Below are 9771 nucleotides of genomic sequence, written 5' to 3'. Positions count from 1 at the left end.
AGGAGGAAAGCCGGAGGTGGGGGAAATGGGAGAGAATGGGGGCCCGCAATGGGAAGCATTTTCTAGGGCAAAGGAAAACAACAACAACTACGAGCATTCCAAAGCAAACATCCACCCTCCAGGAGGTATCCGGCCCATCGCGCACCTTCGCCTCCACCCTTTCTCCTTCCCCATCCCAGACTTGGGATCTTTGGGTCGGTGAAGTTTGGGGGTAAAGGGGTGCGGTACCAGGAGGCTTGGGAACCTGGGACCAGCGTCCAGGGTTGGGGTGGAGGTGGGGGGATGCCTGAAGGAGGAGGTGCGGGAAGGAGCGAAGAGCCCCTGCTGAGCCCGGAATGTTGCGGCCGACGGTCCCGGTAACTCTCCCGGCGACTCCTCGCCAGGTCTCTCGCCCAGAGCAGAACAAAGACGCCGCGAGGAGCGCTTCTGTCCTCGCCTCCCGGGGCCCGCACCCCGCCCTCCGCTTTGCTTGCACGAGCCCACGCCGCTCTCGGAAACTTTGCAACCAACTTCCCCCAGAGTTAGCGCGCGCGGCGCAGGGAACAGAAGGAGAAAAGGGGACAGTCGTACCCGGGGACCAGAGATGCCCTCTTCCCCGTCCCCTCCCGGACGAGGGGCAGCACTCCTGGCGCCGCCGTTCCCACCCGCGCGCAGGGTGACCCACGGTGCAAGGGCCAGAGGAGCACACGTTTTCCCCGGCTCCCTGAAGAGAACGAAGAGGGTTTTCGCTTGGATGCGTGCAGGGCTGGGGAGCGAGGTCGAGGAACGAGGTGGCAAATAGAGAAGCGGGCGGAGGGAAGGCGGAGGGCGGTGGCCCGGGCTGCGCGGGAGGCGAGGGCGCGGGAGCGAGCGCGAGCGTGAGCCGCGCCTTTCGGGCCGGGTTCCTGCGCGCCCGGTCCGGCCCTCGCAGCTCGGCGAGCAGCCGCGAGGCCGCAGAGTCAGGGCCCGGGGTCCGGGGCCGCCCGGCCGGCCTCCCGGCGCATCGGCCTGCTCACCTGCCCGGAGCCTGGACACCTGCGCCGCCTTCTCCTGGAACCTCGGGTCTCCTGGGCGGCTCCTCGCCTACTGGGAACTCAGAAGCCTCATCCTAGGTTAGGGATCTTGAACGCTCCACAACCAACCACAGAGAGAAAACAGCCCCTACCCACTCCTGTCTGGCACATTTTCCTCTTTGTCTAATTATGATGACTTCCAGAATTGTCTTTTTAAGAGAAGTCTACCCTCCCCGCCCCCACCCCCCCACCGCGACAGAACCTTACTTTCCGCTCTCCTCAGGGATCTGCTTGGAAAATAATGAAAAGTCAGTACTTCGAGACAATTCAATTCTGCTGCCTCTCAAAAATACTCGAGTTATGGGGTAAATCAACGAAGAGTTGCTAACTTCTAAATAATACCCAATACTCCACTGACTGTTATAGTGGACTAATTGAATCTACTAAAACATTACCAAACCTTTTGAAAATATCGACTGCTTGTTTCTCTCTTTTCTCAAGAAATGAGGGGGAAGGGCCGTTTGCCAGGTGAACAGTCAATATGGCTTCAAGAAGGTTTGCTCCCTGCTTTATGAAACACTCCCGTCAGGGCTGTTCGAAGTATCTCCCAACCAGCTTGTGGGGAAAACAAGTGATCTCCTCCCAAGAATCTTGGTCCTTAACTGGTCAGAGCTCCCCCATCTCCACTCCTGGGCTTCTCTGTGTACGACACCAGCCACTGCTACTTTTGAAAAGGATGCCATCGTTTCTCAGATGCCACCATATTATTAATATTTTTAAATTAATTAAAATGGTGGAGATACCAGAGCAAATGGGCTTAGGAATCCAAGTATCCTCTCTGAACTCACAATGTGGGCACCCCACTTGGGACGCCACCCCTGCCATTCCTACGGCAGGCTGACAGCATCCTATAGCTCGCCCTTCTCTGCTTCTCTGTTCAACGGCTTCCTTGAACAGAAGAAGACCCCACTTTGCTAGTGCAGGAGGACAGGCTAGAAGTGCCAGGCAGATAATGCCCCTCAGAGAAGTTCTCAAGCAATCGAGGATGCAAGTCAGTTTAAAACTACCCCAGCTTCCTCACCTGGAGGTAGGACTAGACTTACTAAGTTGTATTCTACACTGTCTCCCGCAGGTCCTCATCTTTGAGCCTTAGTTTCCCACTGTGGTAACTTGCTCTCTAAGGAACCCTATGCTGGCTCCCTTCCTTACCTGTCTCCCCGTACTTCTAGTGCTTTCTGCCATCACATCCCAAACAGGCCACAGTACTTGCCCTCGAATCCTGGTCTCATGGTCAGCTTCTGCAGGAACTCAGCCTAAGACACCTCTCAGATATGTGCTTTTTAAAGGGAGGAATCCACTCTATTCAGAGAACGAAGCTGCAAAATCAGATTTTCCCTGGAAAAGAGGTTATTTCAGCAATGAAAAGTGTTTAAGTTATCTAGTTTACTTTCTGGGTCATACTTTAAAATTAGATATTTTACTAAATAAAGTATAGAATCGTACCTCGTGTGTGAAATTTTTGTACATAGATTCATAAGAGAAGAAGTTCTTTAAGTCTGAGGCCAGCAGACAGCAAAGCAACAGGATGTTCTATTAGAATCACCTTTTTAAAAACTGAGTTAGAAGTAACATAGAGGGCTTTTTTGAGCCTCTGATGAGAGTTAAGAAGGATGACAAACACATCTCATACTATGTCTCAGTGTATGTCTAGTGTATTACCTAGTCAGTAATATTTACAGTGGGAGATCCTATGGTGTTTTTCACCAAACTTCTCACAGCATAAATTGGCCAACTGTTGCAACAGTTTTTATGAAATTATATATTAAATCTTATTCTGCTCTTAGCCATCATTATGTATAAGTCCTCCAGTATCCACATAATTATAAGCCCCAATGCCATCCTTAGCTCCTAGAACTTTCCTTCTTAGGTTGCTTTCACTGCTGTTTTTCTTAAATTCTCCCTGTGATGGTCCTCAGTGCTAGTCACCAAATTTTTGTTGTTCTCCCTCTGGGCACATGTTAGGAATGCAATTCCCTACTCCCCTTGAATCAGATGGGGCCATGTCATCTCTTCTGGCCAATGAAATGCGAGCAGAAATAGTAAGTGTCTTTTCCAGGTGGAAGCTTTAAGAGCCAGTGTATGATTTCATGTGTCCCTTTTCCATCTGCTACCGTGCTGGATAAGGTTGCTGATTTGCCCTGGGTACCAGGGTGAGCCCCCTCCACAGCCAACCTCAGTGATCATTGTGTGTTAGCAAAAAAATAACCCTTTCTTGTCCTAAGCCACTGAGATTTTAGGGTCGTTTGTAATCACGGTACAACCTGGCTGATTTTCGCTTGTTCAGATACTCTCAGTCATTTATCTTTACAAAGTTATACTTCTGGTTTCCTTATGGGTTTGGGATCTTGGAAAGTTTATACAGTAGCTCCCGTGAACTTCCCATAATATTTTGCAGCTGGACTTCAAGTTTAACGGTACTGTGCTGGGTAAATAGTTTTATGAAAGATTAGTTTATCTTCTTGTTAAAAAAATAAAAGCCTAGCAACAAATTACGAAGAAGCGGGTAGGATTTTGTGGAGTCTGATACACTTCACTTCTGCATCTGCCCCAGAAAGAGTTGACTTTCCCCAATCTTTGTCATTGGCTTACCAACTTTCAGAACTTCTTTAACCAACACCGTAAACTCAACGAGTCTTTATCATGCTGCATTTTAAACTAAAATTCTTTCCACAAGTCATTTAACCTTTGGTGAAGTTTTATTGGTTTTATTTACCTAATAAAACTGAGACGTAATCACCTACTTCATGGGGTTGTTATGAGAATTAAATGAGATTTTCAGGTCCTTAATCGAGGGGCTACACGTAATAGTGGCTACCGTTCAGTTACAAATACTTCATAGCTTATCTATCAATTTCCCTGGGTCAGAAACATTAATAAGGAGGCTTGCCTGTTCTGAAATGTTTTTTCATTTTCTTAATATCCCAGCAATAATCACTATATTGCAAAACTGTTGTTAAGAATAATGAACAGTACATCTTTTTCCTTTCCCAAGAGATATCCGGAAAATTGAAACCCCGTTTTACTTCTAAGCCCTAAGGCCTATTGGTTTTACTTGTACTCTTGTTGTTGCTACTGTTACTGTTTCTAATTATTTCCATTTCCTCTGGTAAAATCCCAACTCCATAGCCTCGAAGGTAAGGTCCTCCACATAAAGCCTCCCCACCCCCTCAATATGTATTTCCCATCAACGTGACTCATACTACACGCCCTGATAATACTAAATGCTTGTAGCAATGCCATCTCAGGCTTATGCGCTTTTACTCATGCTGTTCTCTCGGAAGACATTTATCCCACCTTTTTCCTATCTCTAATCCTTACTCGCCTTTCAGATCCTTCTACACAAGCATCTCCTGTAATAGGTTTCCTTCCGGAAACCCCAGGTTGGACTAACTGTCCCTCCTTCATTTATCCCATCAAATATCTCTATCCTTTCAGGAGGTAGTAGAATTTTTATTAAGAATGTGAGTTTTAGAATCATCAGCTGGGTGTGTATCACCTGGCTTTGCCACTCACTAGCTGTGTGACTGTGATCACGTAACTTTACCTCTTTGACCTCGGTAACCATGTGTAAAATAACATAAGACTACCTGCATCACGGGATTGCATGGACAATATGTCATCAAAAATGTAAAGTGCTAAGTATATAAACCTGACAGTAATAAAAACAGCTGTCATTTATTGAGTGTTTATTATCTCTAGCAGATTTAAATAAAGTTAAAGTAGTAAAATAGCAGATGGTGAATTTCATTTTGATTCTCAGCTTTTCTTCTCCGATATAAAGGTCTGGAACTTCAGTAAAGTATCTTCCTTAAGGATGCTGGGCATTGAAAACAAAAGCTACCCAAACTCTCAAGAGACGATTGTGCTGTTAAGTGTTATACCAGAAACTAGATTTCCTAATTAACAGTGCTTCAGTCTTTATATCAATATATATAGGCCACAGTAGACCATTAGAAGGTTCAGAAAGAGCAAGGAATCTAATGTATTGTCCATGTATTGGACTGAAGAGTATTTCATCCAGGCTACAGTGGAGTTCTGCTCTATGTACTGTATGTAACTGAATAATATACAGTAATTCTCCATTTTCCCAATAAGAAGATTGTTTTAAAAGTTTCTTGGCCAACTTAAATATACACACTTTTAGATCATGTGTCTACTTATTTAATATGCTTCCATATTTTCATCACATAAACTTAGAAATAATAATTCAGAAATATTTCTGTTTTTGCCACTCACAATTCATGAAACAATTTTATTTTCTCTTCTCACACATCTTTGTCATCCCCATAGCCACTCTGATTCATTTATCTCTCATTATCAGAGCCCATCATCTTTATTTCTATTTAAATTGTTGAAAACACAGCTCTTCTGGAGCTGACGTTGATACTGAAATTGGAAATTTTATCCCAACCCACAAATATCATTGACATAACATTAAAAAAAAATTAGTCATCTTTCCTACAGATGTATAGCTGAGCTAGCCACAACACGAAAAGATTTGTTTTACCTTGAAAAGATTTGTTTACGAAGACAGCAAAATTTGATGATCATGAGGTCTTATCCCCAGGATAAAATTTTTTTTAATAAATAAGTCTATATTAAATACATTAGCCTCCTACATTTCTAGTTTGTCATATGACCTCCATAAGCATTAGAAACAAGCTTGAGGCCCAAAGATTGAGGGTAATGTGGCTTTGCCAAGTATAATTTGTTGTTCAAAATAAAATAATTGAGAAATTGAGAGATTACAGCATAGGGTCTTTTGGGTAAGGCAAACTCCTCTTCTGAAGGATCATTTGGGGGGAAATATCTTACCTGACATTTAGGAAGGTACTGGCAGTAATCTGTCTTGTCACATGTGTCACATGCAGCCTTTTTCCATATTAGTGCAAGAGAGATCCTGACAAATTCCACCCTCCATCTGTCCAAGACAATCCATCAGCATCTGCTTGCATTTCTTTTTTCTTTTTTATCAATTTATTTATTTATTTATTTATTTTTGGCTGCATTGGGTCTTCGTTGCTGCGCACGGGCTTTCTCTAGTTGCGGCGAGCGGGGGCTACTCTTCGTTGCGGTGCGCGGGCTTCTCATTGCATCAGCTTCTCTTGTTGCGAGGCATGGGCTCTAGGCATGAGGGCTTCAGTAGTTGTGGCGCATGGGCTTAGTTGCTCCGCGGCAGGTGGGGTCTTCCCAGACCAGGGCTTGGACCCGTGTCCCCTGCATTGGCAGGCAGATTCTCAACCACTGTGCCACCAGCGAAGTCCCTGCATTTCTTCATGCATTACAACTCCTTAGTTTCTGTCTTCCCATCTGAACCAAGGATCATTTCCATGTCATTATTCTAGAAGATTCTAAAACAGCATGGCATCTTTTAAAAAACAGATTTAAACATTTCCCTCTGTTGAGGTTTTTTTTCCTTCTCTTTCCAGCAACTTTGCCCATTCTGCTGTTGCTCACCCAGTTCCTATCATCTAACCGTCCCTGCATTTGCACTGTTACACTGTATGCTTCCCAGTGGAATCAAGTTTCCATCCATTATAGAGCTTTCTCTGAACCCCTCTGCATGAATTAGATGGCTGGCACCTTTTTTAGGAAAATGTACATCACAACTTCTGATTACGACTCATGTTCTTGGATGATTACCCTGTGTATGAAGCAGTCCTTCAGGCTAACATGATTATGCAACAGTAATATCTTTAACTTCAGGGGGTAAAAGCCTGACACTGTTCCACGTGAAATGGCATAATTTTTGGTTTTAATTCCCGATTCTCTGTTTCATGACATGTATCCCTGATATCTAACTTAGATAAAATCTTTAACCAAAGGCAAATACAATGTAATGGAAATATTCTTACCTGTTTTCTTTCAATTCTGCAATATTTTTGGCTCTAAAATTCATGTAATTTTGCCATTGCTTAGTATTTCCTGTGGAAATACTTATTTGAGATGATAACAGCCTTAAATAAGAACAGAACTGATGAATATTTTGTTTTGTGGAGAAAGGTATTATTAGACTTTCTTCTCCAGGCTAAAAACAAAAAATCAAGGTCATCCTAGTCATAGAAGTTTCTCAGAAAGACATTTTTATTATAGCTTTGACTTAATCCAGGAAGTCTATCACTAATAGATACAATTAAAAAGAACAAGGGATAAACAAGGTGGCTTTTTCCCCAGCCACCTGCTATCTCTCCCCTGCTTTCTATTTTACTGTCCTGTATATCCATAGTAACACTGATTATACTTTCTCTAACATGATTTGGAATAGGCCATCTTTTAACTTTGCCTGGGTTATCACCTACTTTGGGATTGGAAGCTCTATACACTCAGCTTAGATATTCCTTTCTCACTTCAGTTTATGTTAGTTCATAAGAGATTTCCTTCAGTTTTATAGTATTTTCTTCTCTCATTATTTATTTAGTTTGCTTTTTATTTGCTGGCAAGCTTAGCCCTCATAAAAAGGGCTAGAGACATCCATTGATCAAGAGCGCAGGCAGGAATTCTGACAACAGCACTTCCCGCCCTATAAGAGGAACCTCTTGGTCCTTGTTGCAGCTGGGATCACAGTTGGCCTCATAAATGGTTGCCAGTAGCCTGCACGGAACAGACCCTTGTCTTTAAGGAACTGTGCTAGAGCCATCATCCTATTTAAACTAGGGCAAAGAGGCAACCATTTGTCTTCTCCTTCAGAGCCAGCAATTTTTCCCTGTAATAAATGACTTCATTTTGCCACTGGAGTTACAGAGGTTAAATTTACAGCTAAGTGCAATCCTTTACTCATTACAGCACCTTCCAGAGAGCTCACTCATTTATTAGCAAAAATATCACTTTGAGTCAGCAATAAAGTTGCAGATGTGCTCATACAAAATTACTAAGAATAAGGGTGAGAGTCTGATGTGGAAAAATATAAAGTATTACACCAAAAGTACTTCCCCTTTTTTTCTCCTAAATTTAAAATAAAGTAATAAGACATTTAACAAGGGGTTTTCGTGTTTCCATGCCCAGTTTCTTCCCAAGAATTAATCCTTGGTTTTCTTCTCTTCCTGAACTACACCTGCCTATCTATGCTGACTCTATCCACTATGGCTTTGAGTTTCACAACCCCCATCCCTGTACCTCCAGCCCAGATTGTTCTTCCTTGACCCAAACACCTATAAATCCAACTGTTCACTGGAGGTTTTCACCCACAGGTCCCACAGATACCTCTCATTTAACATAGCTTAAGCTAATTTTACCAGCTTTTTCTCAAAAATCAGAAACTCTCCCCTACAACCCTTCTTATTAGCCCTACTACTATTTAACCAATTGTGATGGATAATTTTATGTCAACTTGACTTGGCTAAAGGTTGCCCAGATAGCTGGTAAACCATTCCTGCGTGTTGTCTGTCAAGGTGTTTCCAGAGGAGATTAGCATTTAAACAGATAGACTAGGTAAAGAAGATCACCTTCACCAATGTGAGTGGGCGTTATCCAATCCGTTGAAGGCCTGAGTAGAACAAAAAGGCACAGGAACGGCGAATTTGCTCTCTCCAAAGAAGCTTGGGACATCCATCTTCTCCTGCCCTCAGACACTGGTGTTGCTGGTTCTCAGAACTTTGCATTCAGACTGAATTATACAGCTGGCTTTCTTGGTTCTCTAGCTTGTAGTCTGCAGATGGCGGGACTTCTCAGCTGACTCACAAGATTATAACCCATATATATTCAGGGTTCTCCAGAGGAAGAGAACCAATAGGATATATAGATATACACACTGGTAAAGGGAACAAAAACAACAAAAATGTGGGAGTTACTCAACACTTTTCCCCTCTCCCCTCAGTCCACAACTAAATGCCTAAACACTCAAAAAGAACAGTCAGTTTTATTTCCTTAGCATCTCCAACATGCTTCCCTTCCTGCCCCATAGCTACTACTCAATTCAGGCCCTCATCATCTTTCAACTGAACAGCTATAATGGTCTCTCTCTGTTATAGACTGGATGTTTGTGTCTCCCCAAAATTCCTGTGTTGAAGCCCTAACTCCCAGTGTGGCTTTACTTGGAGATGGGGCCTCTAAGGAAGTAATTAAGGTTGAATGAGGTCATAAGGGTGGCGTCCTGATCTGATAGGATTAGTTTCCTTGTAAGAAGGGACACCAGAAACCCCTCATTCTCGTTCGCCATGCACACATGGAGGAAATGTCATGTGAGGACACAGCAAGAAGGAGGCCATCTACAAGCTAGGAAGAGAATCCTCACCCGTAATGGACTCAGCCAGCACCTTATTCTAGGATTTCTAACCTCCAGAACTGTAAGAAAATAAATGTTCTGTTGTTTAAGACACCCAGTCTGTGTTATTTTGTAATGGCAGCCCAAGCAGACCAATACAGTCTCCAAACCAGTCTCCTCCTCCGCGGTCACCCTGGCGCCATGTCCAAACAATCTGAAGCACTGTTCCCAGAGTGACTTTTATAAAAATGGCATGTTGATCACATTATTTATTTCCTTAAGAAAAAAGAAAATTATTAATGGCTCCCTACATTGCCAGAGTCCAAACTCAGCCTCCTCTGTGATCTAGCCTTATCCACCCTCCCCTCATTCCTACCATCTCCCCTCCCCACATATAAACATCTCCATCCACATTAAATAACTTACAGCACGCTGTGTCTTTTTCTGTCTGTGCCACTCCTACCCTCTATCCCTCTCTCCTTTAATTTGGCTTCCCTTTCTCATTGAAGCCTTCCCTGA

General features: G+C 43.4%; 1 protein-coding gene across 4 annotated transcripts in view; it reads right to left on the bottom strand.

The window, feature by feature from the left end:
* Positions 1-1259: 1259 nt before the first annotated feature.
* SOX4 (SRY-box transcription factor 4) overlaps positions 1260-9771 on the bottom strand; it is a 53812-nt gene continuing 45300 nt past the window's right edge. For all 4 annotated transcript variants that reach the window (XR_014251310.1, XR_014251311.1, XR_014251312.1 and 1 more), the window contains 2 exons: positions 5868-8799; positions 1260-2387 (listed from right to left, as the gene is read on the bottom strand). The gene's annotated coding sequence lies outside the window, so the exon portion shown is untranslated. The remainder of the gene's footprint in view (positions 2388-5867; positions 8800-9771) is intronic.

This window comes from Balaenoptera physalus (assembly GCF_965194825.1).
Source record: "Balaenoptera physalus genome assembly, chromosome: 11".
NCBI lineage: Eukaryota > Metazoa > Chordata > Mammalia > Artiodactyla > Balaenopteridae > Balaenoptera > Balaenoptera physalus.
This window is presented reverse-complemented; position numbering and strand designations above follow the sequence as displayed.